The sequence below is a fragment of the Ipomoea nil genome, unplaced genomic scaffold (genome assembly GCF_001879475.1).
Source record: "Ipomoea nil cultivar Tokyo-kokei standard unplaced genomic scaffold, Asagao_1.1 scaffold2441, whole genome shotgun sequence".
Classification (NCBI taxonomy): Eukaryota; Viridiplantae; Streptophyta; class Magnoliopsida; order Solanales; family Convolvulaceae; genus Ipomoea; species Ipomoea nil.
The window spans coordinates 139,429-152,329 of record NW_017618869.1 but is presented as its reverse complement, the minus strand read 5'-3'; the positions used below and the strand labels follow the sequence as shown (position 1 = coordinate 152,329).

Genomic DNA, 12,901 nt, shown 5'->3' with positions numbered 1-12,901 from the left:
ACTTACTAAAAGGACTAAATCTGTTAGTTTTAAAAGTCACGAACTGAAATTACCACCTCCACTATAGTCATAGGACCAAAAGTGTAATTTTCTCTTTGCAAAAATAGATTAGTGAAGGGTAAAGAATGCAAGTAAAAATTTGTGTGAGATCGTCTCACGTATCTTTGTCGTAAGATGGATCGAGTCAATATGAAAATGTAATATTTAGCATTAAATTTGCTAGTACAAGTAGTACATTTGCATATTGACTCGACTTGTCTCACGAATAAAGATTCGTGAGACAGTCTCACACATGCAATTTATATCGTGCACCACGACGCACATAACAATGTGCGCCAAGGCACAAAACGCGCGCGTTTCAGTTGCTGACGTCACTCTATCTATCCAAACAGCCTAAATCTTATTATGTGTATTCAGATAAAAGTTTTTTATTATTATGTTATGAGTTTCTGTGTATTTCAGTTAAGAGTTTCTGTGTATTCAGTTAAGAGTTCTTGTGTATTTAGTTAAGAGTTTCTGTGTATTATGTATCATGTTAGATTATGTGTATTCAATTATGAGTTTCTGTGTATTCTGTTATGAATTTATGTGTATTCGAAACAGAGAATTTTTTTTAGACAATGCACTAAAACGACATCGTTTTGGCTGGTGCACAATATAACGACTGTCTCACACAAGTATGATGATTTTTATAAAAATAACATGGTTATTTAATTTTAAAAAAAAAAAAATCAAAAGTGTGACATCATGTTTACTTCATGGCCTGAAGTTTGAGAGAATAAAAATTTTATTCCATAAAGAATGAAATATTCAAGAAATATAATCGGAATTCTGTTCCTTTAGTTCGCGGAAGGAATAAACTTTAACAAGGCGTTTGGTTGGAGGGATTTTAAATTCCCTTCCCACTTAATTCCCACTTAATTCCAAAAGTCATTAAATTCCGTAGTTTGGTTGGAGGGAATTGCAATTCCCCCATTTTTATGGAATTAAAATCACATGTCTCCCCCTGAGATTTTAATTCTTGGGAAAAAAAGATAGTGATGAGTCAAAATTACCTCTTCCTTTTTTAACCTAAAATTAATGTCTAACAACAATAATGAACATTTTTGACTTTATACTACTTATTCCCTTTCAATTCCCATGTATACCAAACATTGGAATTGAAATTCCCAGTAATTCTATTCCTGTCAACCAAACACTGGAATTTAAATTCCCACTTTATTCCTAGTAATTCAAATCCCATGGAATTACAATTCCTTTCCCACATAATTCATCCCCTCCAACCAAACGCCCTGTAAGAATTGTATTATAATGTTTTGTTGGATTAAAAAATAGAAATACAATAAGCATTTAAGAACCTCTTATCCAATTTGACAATCTCCGATCCCCCCCTTACCCCTATAGCAAGCTTTCTCTCTTTCTTACGCATTTTATTTTACTTTCTTCATTGTCTGCCCTTATGGTTGCGTCTAGCTCTTATCATATAGTCAAAACATATGCTTCACTATCCTTGACTAGCGAAGAAGAGGAAGGCATTGTTCTCAATGTAGATTATGGCCCTGTTTGGTAAATGGTTGTTAGCTGTTAGCTGATTAGGTTAATTAGAAGGTATATATATAACTAGTTGATAACATTAACTGATTGTAGGAAAGTGTTTGGTAAATTGATTGTTGGCTGTTAGCTGTTTGGTATAATTTCTTTTATCAAAAAGCTAATTGAAAAGACTGGTTTGAACAGCTTTTTGAATTTTAACATTTTGAAATTGATTTTTTAACCAAGTCAAATAATTAATAGTTGTCAAATAAGCCAAAATTGGCTAGGCTAATATTTTACCAAAGAGGGACTATATCTAATTTAAAATACCCTAAACATTTACAATACTGCCTTAGCAATCGTTATACCCTACACCACGGTGCGCGTAGCACTGTGCGCCGCGCGCCTCCCAAAACGACGTCGTTTTGGGGTCGTTTTGGGAGGCGCGGTAGGAAGTTGCTGTGATTATGTGTATTTGTTCACACAATTATGTGTATTTGTTCATACAGTTATGTACATTTTTTATACAATTATGTACATTCTTTTTATACAATTATGTACATCCGAATAAGAAAATTTGTGTGTATTATGTTAAGAGTTGATGTGTATTATGTTAAAAGTTTATGTTTATTATGTATTATGTTAGATTATGTGTATTATCTTTTAAAAAGAGTATGTATATTTTGTTAAATAATTATGTACATTCATGTATACAATTGTGTGTATTCTAGTATAACATTATGTACATTTTTGAACAACGGGTTTTTTTAAAAGAAAAAATTACTGCCATTCACTGGGGCGGGAAATTAAAAAAAAAAAATTTTAAAACGACGTCGTTTTGCATCTGGGCACAGTGCAACGCGCGCCATGGTGTAGGATATAAATTGCCCTGCCTTAGTTGGGAGACTACTAATAGATAAATTGATCAAGTTCCATATTAGGGGCACTATGACAACTATTTAGAGGCTTGGTAATGGTATGTGAGTCTAGGAACTCACCAACAGCCTCTTCTTGTTTTAATTTTTCCATGAAATGTTTCTCAAGTCTTGGAAGATTGTCCATGGTCTTTCGAATAGAGTAATAAGATAAGGAAATGTGAGATTATCTAAGAAATTTGAAGGTATCTCACATTCCCTTCCAATAGTTAAAAACTTAATGCATAGGTTATCTGACATTTCTTGGGAAAGTTACATAACCTGAACCAAACATGAGAATCTTATATTACCAAGCAAATATAACCTTGATTATCTTATATAACCTGAACCGAACGCCCCCCTAAAGAAACGAATCTCCCTTTACCGTCCCCCTCAACCATATATGTAGAATTCTTACTCTAAATCCACAGCCTACCAATCATGTTCATGCAAAAAAAAAATGCTATTGTGATCATTTTTCATGTTAATGAATATATCCATTCTGATAAAAAGTGTTTTGATGGTCTCTAGAAGGCTTTTATGGGTATCTGGGTTCATTTGGACATTACAAACCTCTCATACGAGAATGAAATTCAAAAGAGAAGGGAGTGACTAGATCTAGGTGGATTTTAGATATGAAATATTCCAAACATTCTATTTCATTTGTGGAATCTTGGGTTACGAAGACCGCTTCTTTCCAAAACTTTTTTACATCAACCTGGAAACCTTTGAAAAGCCAATTGAGACGTGGCTTGAAGCTTATGGCCACCGTAATTAGCCAACATTGGGCTAACGTTTCGTTGCTTTTTGAAATCCCACTACTGAAAATTATGAAATTTTTGATCACCTAAAAGTGATCTTAAATCAAGTCGAAAGCCTTGTTCCGACAACTTTTGGTATCCGGGAAAAACCTTTATTGTTATTTCCGATCACTTTTGCTTTCGACTTGATTTAAGATAGGTGGTCGAAAATTCCATAATTTCCAGTAGTGTCCCTAGTTGAATCATGTTAAACGATACGAATAATTGAGAGGTGGAGATAGTGGAATTTTCCACATATGGTACTCCTTTGTCTGGTATGGGAAGTGGAAGAGTACGTGAAAATTTCATAGGACACATGAACACTATTCTAATAGGTGCTATTGTGGAGGATATTTAAAAATCTAATAAGGTTGACAAAGAAACTGAGGTGAATCAGAATTTGGGCCAACCTACCAACGAATGTGAGACCTCTTTCACTAATCAAAATAAAAGAAGAATGGAGGAGGAATTCTTGGACAAGTTTGATATGATTTTCATATTTCTAATGATATAGATAATGGTCGGTCTCGCTTCACATGCATCCAGCTTGGAAAAATGAGTATCTTGTTTTGGAATTGTTGTGGACTTGACAACTCAAGGAAAATATGTTATTTAGTGGACTTAATCCACTTGAAGATGCCAGTTGTGATTTTTCTAATGTAAAATTTTGTAAATACTTTAGGCTTGAGCCCATTAAAGCACAATTGGGCATGAAAGGACTTGTTATGAATTTATAGTAGAATGTTTAAACAAATGAAATTGCTGTTAAATTAGTAATTTCATTTGTGTAAACTAGTAAATTCATTTGTTTAGCATTGCAAATTCTAATCAGTTATACTTGTAATTATGAGAGTAGATTGCTATTAAAACAAATGAAATATTCTAACTAAAACTAGAACTCAACAATGTACTTAATTAACAACGAATTTCGAGAAATAGGAAAATTAATTTGCAGTTGCATACATTAAAGCTCAACCGTAAAATCATTGATTACAATTTCAAAAATGATTATGAAAAGAGAAATGAGAGAGAGAGAGAGAGAGAGAGAGAGAGAGGAACCTGGTAAGCCACCGGAGATCGGGAACCGGAGTTCTCGCACACAGTCGCACTAGCAGTTGAAATGTTTTGGAAGCTTACTCTGGAAGCTTTTGGGTGGTAGTGCGGCCAAAATCTTGTTGAAAGCTTATTCTAGACGCTTTCGGATAGGGCAGATACTTTAATTTTGTTGAAGTCTTACTCTAGAAGCTTGGCGGTTGTTATGTCATGGAATCGTGTCCACCTTGCAAGGTGGACACGGTTCTATGTTTATAATTACTGAACTCTATGTTCATAATTATAAGACTCTATGTTCATAATTTTTGAACTACATATTCACAATTATTGAACTCTATATTCACAATTATAGAACTCTATGTTCATAATTACTGAACTCTATGTTCATAATTATAAAACTCTATGTTCATAATTTTTTAACTTCATATTCACAATTATTGAACTCTGTATTCACAGTTATAGAACTCAATGTTCATAATTATAGAACTGAGTAAATTTCAATTTTGGTCCACTGACTATTGAACTTGTGTTAATTGCAACACTTGACTTTCAAAACTGTTAATTTAGTACCTTGACTATGCAATTTTTATCAATTTTGGTCACCGGCCAAATTATCGATCAAATGTGACCGGTAAATTTTAAGTAAACATTCAAACTGAATTGGAAGGGTAAATTCGTCTTTTCATGTTAAGAAAATAGGAAAAATATTGAGTTCCACCGTTGACTGTAAATCCGTTCTGAGATCGTCGGCGCGAGAGAATCCCAAGTTTCCGACTCTCTTCACCGCGCCATTTCGCAGCTACTTAGCCCTTTAATCAACTTCTTATGCACCTCCTCGACCGGAATCTCCGGTGGCCACTGGCAGTCCACGGCGGCCTTCAAGGATTCTGACTCGAACACGAATATAACCACCTTCGTCTTCTTCGTCCCCCTAGCCAAGAGTGAGCGTGTGCCAGGCCTAGTGGGCCATGATCGTGAAATTTGTTGGCACGAAAGCAGTGGTTAAAGGGATAGGCGGCTTGGCGGCGTCGGAGGGGACAACAGAAGCGCGAGGAGGCAGAAGAGCTCCAGTAGCCGCGCGCAACGGACAGTGAAGGATTTGACGATGAATTGGTCGCCGAATCTGAGACCCTTTAATTTGAAATTCGACAGTGAAGGATTTGACGATGAATTGGACGCCGAATTGGCCGCAGGAAAAGGGGCTAAGTTTATACGCATCTTTTAAAAGGAAGCAATGAAGACTATGTTCATAATTTTTAAATTCTATATTCACAATTACGACAGTTTTGGAACCGTGTCCACCTTGCAAGGTGGACACAGTTCCACAGCATAATTTGCCGAAGCTTGGTGACGGGGGCAAAAAATAACAATATAATATTAATTTAACAGGTGAAAGAAAGCCTAATGATTATAATGAAAAGTCCAGCTTGGTGGTGGTGGTGGTGGTGGTGGTAGTGGTGGTGGGGGGGACAATACAAATTGAAGAATTATGATTTTCAAAGTCACCCATCCATTGTATTAATTATACAACAATGAAAAGCAAAAGAACAGAGTAACAAAATTATACAAACTAGAGGAAATTTTTGAATCCAAGTCGATAACAAGCTTAAAATAAATGGATATTAATATAAAGAACCACTCAACCACCTTGTTTACCAAATCACGATTCACAAAATAAAACCTTAAAATGTTCATATTCTGGCATAATATGCAGAAAAATTAACTTTTATACCTCCGGGAGATGCATCAACATAAAGAATCCAAGTTTAGTTTTGGACTCACAAAAAAAGTTATACTTCAAAAAATAAGTAAAACACTGAGCAGAAAGCCGAGCCGAAGCTGGATGCCGCTAGTCGCCTCACTTATATATAGCTAACGGTGGTCTCGCTAAAGCTTGCTGCCATTGTCTCGCCTCGTAGATGGTCTACGAAGCTCGACGTCGCTTCTCGCCTTGTAGATGGATGACAGTGGTCTCACCGACCTCGCGTAGGCAAAGCCGAATAGATTTCGAGTCAGGCTCAAGCAATATTAGAACTTGCTCAGGCAAAGCCCAAATATATTTCGAGTCAGGCTCAGGCAAAGCCCAATAAATTTCGAGTCAGGCTCAGGCAAAGCCCAATAAATTTCGAGTCAGGCTCAGACAATATTACAACTTGCGCAGGCAAAGCCCAATAGATTTCTCGCTGGTCTCGTCGACCTCGCGTAGGCAAAGCCCAATAGATTTCTCGCGAGGTCGGCGACCTCGCGTAGGCAAAGCCCAATAGATTATTAGAACTTGCGCAGGCAAAACCCAATAGATTTCTCGCTGGTCTCGCCGACCTCGCGTAGGCAAAGCCCAATAGATTTCGAGTCAGGAAAATTTCAAGACCGCTTCTCGCCAATGTCTACAATAAAATGCGTCAACAGCGGGATTTGAACCTGCACAAGCAAAGCCCAATAGATTTCGAGTCTATCTCCTTAACCACTCGGACATATTGACAAGTTTACAACTTGCAAGGGAAAACAACCGACAACAACAAAAAAATGCATCAACAGCAAGATTTAAACCTACGCAGGCAAAGCTCAATAGATTTCAAATCTATCTCCTTAACCACTCAGACATATTGACAAGTTAACACTTATGCAAAGATCATTCTAATAGATACATCAAAGACAACTTACAAGGGAAAACAACTGGCAACAACAAAAAAACACCCATCATGGGGCTTGAACCCACAACAACAAGGTTAAAAGCTTTACGCTCTACTAACTGAGCTAAACAAGCTTGTTGATAATTGACTAAAAATAATATAAATAATCCGTAATCTTAAGCTTGTTAATCATGCATCATAAGCACAAAAACCACGTACCTTAAGCACAAAAACCATCCACCATAAGTTTCAACAACTACTCACCTTAAGCACGCAAACCACGCACCTTAAACTTGACCTAGATGCAAAAATTATCAAATTTTGGTAATCCCATATGCTGATTTAAGCAAGATCAATGGCTTAAATTTAACCGCACAACTGGACGGGAGACACCCAACCGCAAAAGGGAACTAAATTGTATGTATGTATATGTATATATATATATATATATATATATATATATATATATATATATATATATATATATATATATTCACCAATAATTCAACAAATATACACCATCAATGTTAGGAAAATACGTCACAAAAACACACACAAAATAGGTACACATCACCAAAAACACACCATTAGGATCAGTTGTGTAACTTTTGGTGTTTTTTTTTTTTTTTTTTTTTTTTTTTTTTTTTTTTTTTTGTATTTCATTATGGTGTGTTTCCCTATCACTGTTGATGCATGTTGTTAACACTGTTGGTGTATTATGAAATTCCGCCGCACCTCCGCATCTAACGCCCTCGCGGCATTTGAAAATTTTCATATATATATATATATATATATATATATATATATATATATATATATATATATATACATACATATATTTATTTATTTATTTTTATTTATGCATTATAACTACACAACATAAACATATATGTATTACTTTGTACAGAGTATATAATTTTAGAAGCATTATTTTCATGGTATGTCATACTTATGAATTGACATCTTTGGATAACATGTTTAGTTGTAAAATACTCCGTATTGAATAGTACAAAGTTGAAGATGAATATATATGAGTTATTTATTTAAATATTTTTAAAATTTTTAATATTATTTTATAAGTTATAAATAGGGTTGGGGATTCCCCGTTGTGACACCCCGTAATCCAAATTCAATTAAGGGATTAATTAAGTAATTAATCCTAATCCAATTGATAATTTAATTCCTTAAATTCCTGAAAATTCAATAGTTAGGGACTAGTAATTGACTAGTCAACCCAAAGTCAAGTGTGGTACCTAAAGCTTTGTGAGTAGTTTCCTTGTTCCCTTACACCTCTTCATTTTAGTAAGGTAATAAATACATTTCACCTTATGTTAGTATTGCAAGCTAACCTAGAAGACAACCATCATTCTTTCCCTTACACTTTCTAAACTTGAGCTCCTCCTTCTCTCTAAAAGTTAGATAGCTTTTCGTCCAAGCCAAGTTGAAGCTTTACAAAATCTTCAAAGGTTGTCTCCAAGATTCCACCTTTCCTACTATTGAGCATCAAGGAGGGTAAGATCTATGTTCCTTTTGTGTTTTTAGTATTTTCTAAGGTTTCTTTTCTTAAAGATGAAATCTTTATGATCTTTCGGTATAATCTTGAAGTGGGTGTGGAGAGGGGACCTTGTTAGGATCCTTGTGAAGTGGTTAAAGTGAAAGTTGAGTCTTCAAGAGGTAACCCATGCTCTACAAAATCTATTTTGCTTACCTATATGATGATTTATTGATTCTACATGTGATTTTGCTATGAAATGTGAGGGTTGATGCATTGTCTTGTGAAAATGCATATCTAGAGCTTGTTATTAGGGTTCATGTAAGCCATTGCTTGGCTATTCCTTTGATTCAAGTCGTTTTGTTGTATTTGGTGAGATTTGGTATGTTTTGGACTTGAATTTGAGCTTGGAGTTGAAAATCCCCAAAGGGATTATTTTTGGTACAGGGTTGTGTACCCGCTGGCGGAACGGCGGGTAGAGCTCCACCCGCCGCCCCACCCACGGGGTACATGGCTGGTGGGAGTAGGTTCCCGCGGGTATGTATTTTGGTGATGGTTCGGGGATTTGTTCCCCGTGATTCTTTTGACTCGGTATTTGGTCTTTTGACTTCCCGATGTTCTTTTGTGGAACTATTTAAGTGTCTTCTTGATGTTTCGTATGTCTAGAACTATATGGTAGGATTCCATGTAGGTTTTGGTGTCTTGAATCGTGCTAAGTGTTCAACATTGTGATTCGTTGAACCGTGATGAGTCTTGTGTGTTCTTCGGAACTATGTTTGGTTTACCCGTTTGATAAGCATGCTAGTTCGGTGTTTAAATGCTAGCGTGTGCGTTGTTTGTCCTTTTCTATTGTGGATGATGACTTGTGTTAATCATCGTTGGAGTCGGATTGTGATCCATTCCTTGTTGAGTATGGTTTCATATCTTCGTTGTGATCCGTTGATTGATTCCTATTGTGGTGTGGTGTGTGTGGCTGTACCTGGATTGCACGATTAATGGTATGGGACATTAGTCACCAATGTACGACAGTGGTCCTCGTGGTGGCCTTGACGCGATTATGGAGTTTGTGACCTTTGTGTAAGGTTCACGTATTTGTTAAAGGGTAACATGTGTTACCAAGGCATGTGTTGCCATGTGTGATTGGTACCCTCGTGTACTATGAAATCGGTGGTATTGTTGGAGATTGTCGGAGTGGAGACGACGGTCCTCTGGGGAATAAGGTTGGACTTGGTGTACAGGGGTTCTGGAGGTAAAGGTTGGAACTAGATATAAGGTTGGGGGTAGCCAAAAGGTTGGAACCGGACATAAGGAAGGCATCTCAATTCGTGATGGGTGATGTCACGAAGGCTTGTGTAGCCGTTGTTGTGTATTTCTCTATTTGTGACATGTGCTATCACAAAGGCATGTGTTGCCAATGGTTGTGTCCTTATTCTCTTGTGTTATGCATGTCGGGTGTTAATCTACTGTGTGATGGTAGATTATGTCTTGAGTCGTTCTTGTGAGTCGTTATTGGTTCTTGTTATCTTGGGATGTGTTCCCTTATCTTTATTGTGAGTGCAAAGAGCTTTGTGTTGACTTCTATCTTGGCTTTGAAATTGATATATACAATATCCCGTTTCGCAAATGATTTTGTATATAAACTATCTACATATGATATTTCACATGTATTGGTGGGTTACCAGCATCATTCGCAGACCGGGCGTCGTCCCATATATTATGTGTTTCTTTCAGGTGCTGAGTAGACGAGAGCGCGGTCTAGTGACAGATAGTGTAGATTCCCTTGAACCTTATGATTGTTTTGGCCTGTGCGCCGTTGCTAGATTTTAGACTCCTTATCGTTGGCCTTGTTTTGGATAGTGGATTATGTTGCAGATGTTTACGCCTGTGCATTCACCGTTGGGTGGGCGTGGCATAGCACCCTATGTTTTCCATATATTCCATATTTAGCCTTCCGCTGTGTATGTTTTTATGGCTAGTTATCTGCATGATTAAGGTTTATATTAGTATGGAAATCGGGGTGTTACACCCGTCCTCGGATAATCCTCGTGGGGATGGGGATGGGAGGATTTTCGATTTCCCAGTGGGATGGGGACGGGGACGGGGAGTGTGGGAGAAAGTCAGCGGAGGGGATCGGGAGTATGCTTCCTGCCCCGCCTCGCCCGTTGACATCCCTAATCGGTGCGTAGGCACCCACATATTTTTTTTTATATTTTATTTTTTAACAATTTGGTTTAATTTTTTTTAAAATTTTTTAAGACTCGATAATAATAAACTATTTAATACTTTAATAGTTAATTAATACTAAAATATTAAATATTAACCTAAAAAACAATTAGAGTTTGAACCATGTCGTACTAATGATGTTGATTGGTAACTATAATGTTGAGAATATTTATCTATGGTCGGTTGAATATAACATTCATGACAACATGTATGGTGAACTTGTTGAATGAATCATAATTATGAACACAACAATTCATCACTCTCTTTTATTTGCAAGCATATTATTATTACTATATTTATTTCTTAAATTTTTACGTATTAAGTAATATTATTTTATAAATAATTTGACTATAAGTTGTTTAACATTATTAATGTAGTCATAAATTATTTTATCTTATTATAATACAACTAAAGAATAATTACTAATCTATCTAAGTAAAAAAAAAAATGTACTCATTATGTAATTATAACTAATTTCATTACTTTTTTTATTCCTAACAATTAAACATTTATTTTTCATTATTAGTAAACACTAATTACAAATAATTGTTAATTACATTTAACTTTCGAAATTACTATGTAATAATTACTACATACTAATTAACTAACTATTGTGCTTTATAAATGATTAAGGAATGAACGAGGTTAACAACAAATATACATATATTGATATACTACTACCTTTTTTCCATTATTGTTACAATACTATACACATACACGTATAATACTATCGTTTATTACCTTTAAAACATTTTTTCCTAAAAAAACTAACATGCACTCTAGAAGTCCATTTTTTCTTCATCAAACACGAATTCCATGATTTCTCTTTTCCTATCTATGCATACTTTTCAAAAGCATCCTATTTTTGTATCCCAGAGAAAAATTACACCCAACCTTGTTTATTATTCCTAAGATTTGTGAACCTTATGTATAATGCTTAAACTTTAACAATGTGAGAATAATTTATGTAATTCTTAATGCTTAGTTTTTCTTTTCTGATAAAATGGAGGTGTTTTTATAATAAATATATTTTTTTTAAATACTACTGACTCTATTACATTGTATTATAATAAATACTTAAATTTTATGCAACAATACTAATCTAGCTAATTATCTCTCTTCTACTCTTCTACTATAACTAGTTTTTTACGCGCATTGCGCGATTGGGATAATGCCCAATGTTTTTTTTTTTTTTAAATAAGTACTTTAAAGTATATCAAGGCAATATTATATATATTGGAATTGTTCATGCATAGATAATTGAATGTTAATTTTGTGTATTTAAATAGGCAATTCTAAGTTTACAAATGCAAGATAATATAGTCAAGATTGATTATAATTGTCAATGAAATAATTCTATAGGTATGGTTGAAACCAAATACGGGACATAAGGAGAGAAAATAAAAATTAGGGAATAAAATATTAAATATATACTAATATTGAAGAGCTAACTCCTGATTGTCAAACAAGGACATTGCGAGTTCTACTTCAATTTGTTGTGTGATTTGAATACTCTTTTTGTCAAAAAATCCCCAAAGTAGTTAATATGATTGGTTTAATTATATTTTTTTATTTCTTTATTTTTTAAAACAATTATTATTATTATTATTATATATTTTTTTAATTTTTCATCATATTAATAAAATGCTTGGTAAATAAATATATAGCACTATTTTATATTATAACTTTGATATTTAATTAAAAAATAGTGCACAAAAAAAGATAATAGACAATGTAGTGAATATAACCAATTGACGAATTTGTACATTGGAGAAATATAAAGACAATATAACTAATAAAATTATTTCTCTTAACTAATTTATTGATAATGAATAATTTTTTTTTAATAAAGACATTGTAGGAACAATGTAGCGAATTTGAATGTAAATAATTTTTATATTGGAGAAAAATAAATACAATATAACTAATGGAATTATTTTTCTTATTTAATTTATTGATAATGAATAATTTTTTTGAATAAAGACATTGTAGACACATAATTCTAAATTAAAGAAATGCATATGTATTATTTTTTGTTGTAGCTATTAAATTATTATTTAATTTAATAAGAGTAAAATAGAGTACTAATTATGCCAACTTTGATTGGGATGAGGTTCAAACTTAAGACCTTTCTTATTGAATTCAATGAGTAAGTTAACGGTGAACTAACAAAAATTAACGGAAAATATAATATTTAACGGAAAAGTTAACGGAAAATCATATTCATTAAGGATAAATTAGGAAATCTTAAGGAAA

The 12,901-nt window shown here is 34.2% G+C and overlaps 1 non-coding gene across 1 annotated transcript; it reads right to left on the bottom strand.

Annotated features, from left to right (window-relative positions):
* Positions 1 to 6,697: 6,697 nt before the first annotated feature.
* Positions 6,698 to 6,779, bottom strand: TRNAS-CGA. Its single transcript has one exon. It is a non-coding gene; the product is annotated as a tRNA-Ser (tRNA).
* Positions 6,780 to 12,901: the final 6,122 nt, after the last annotated feature.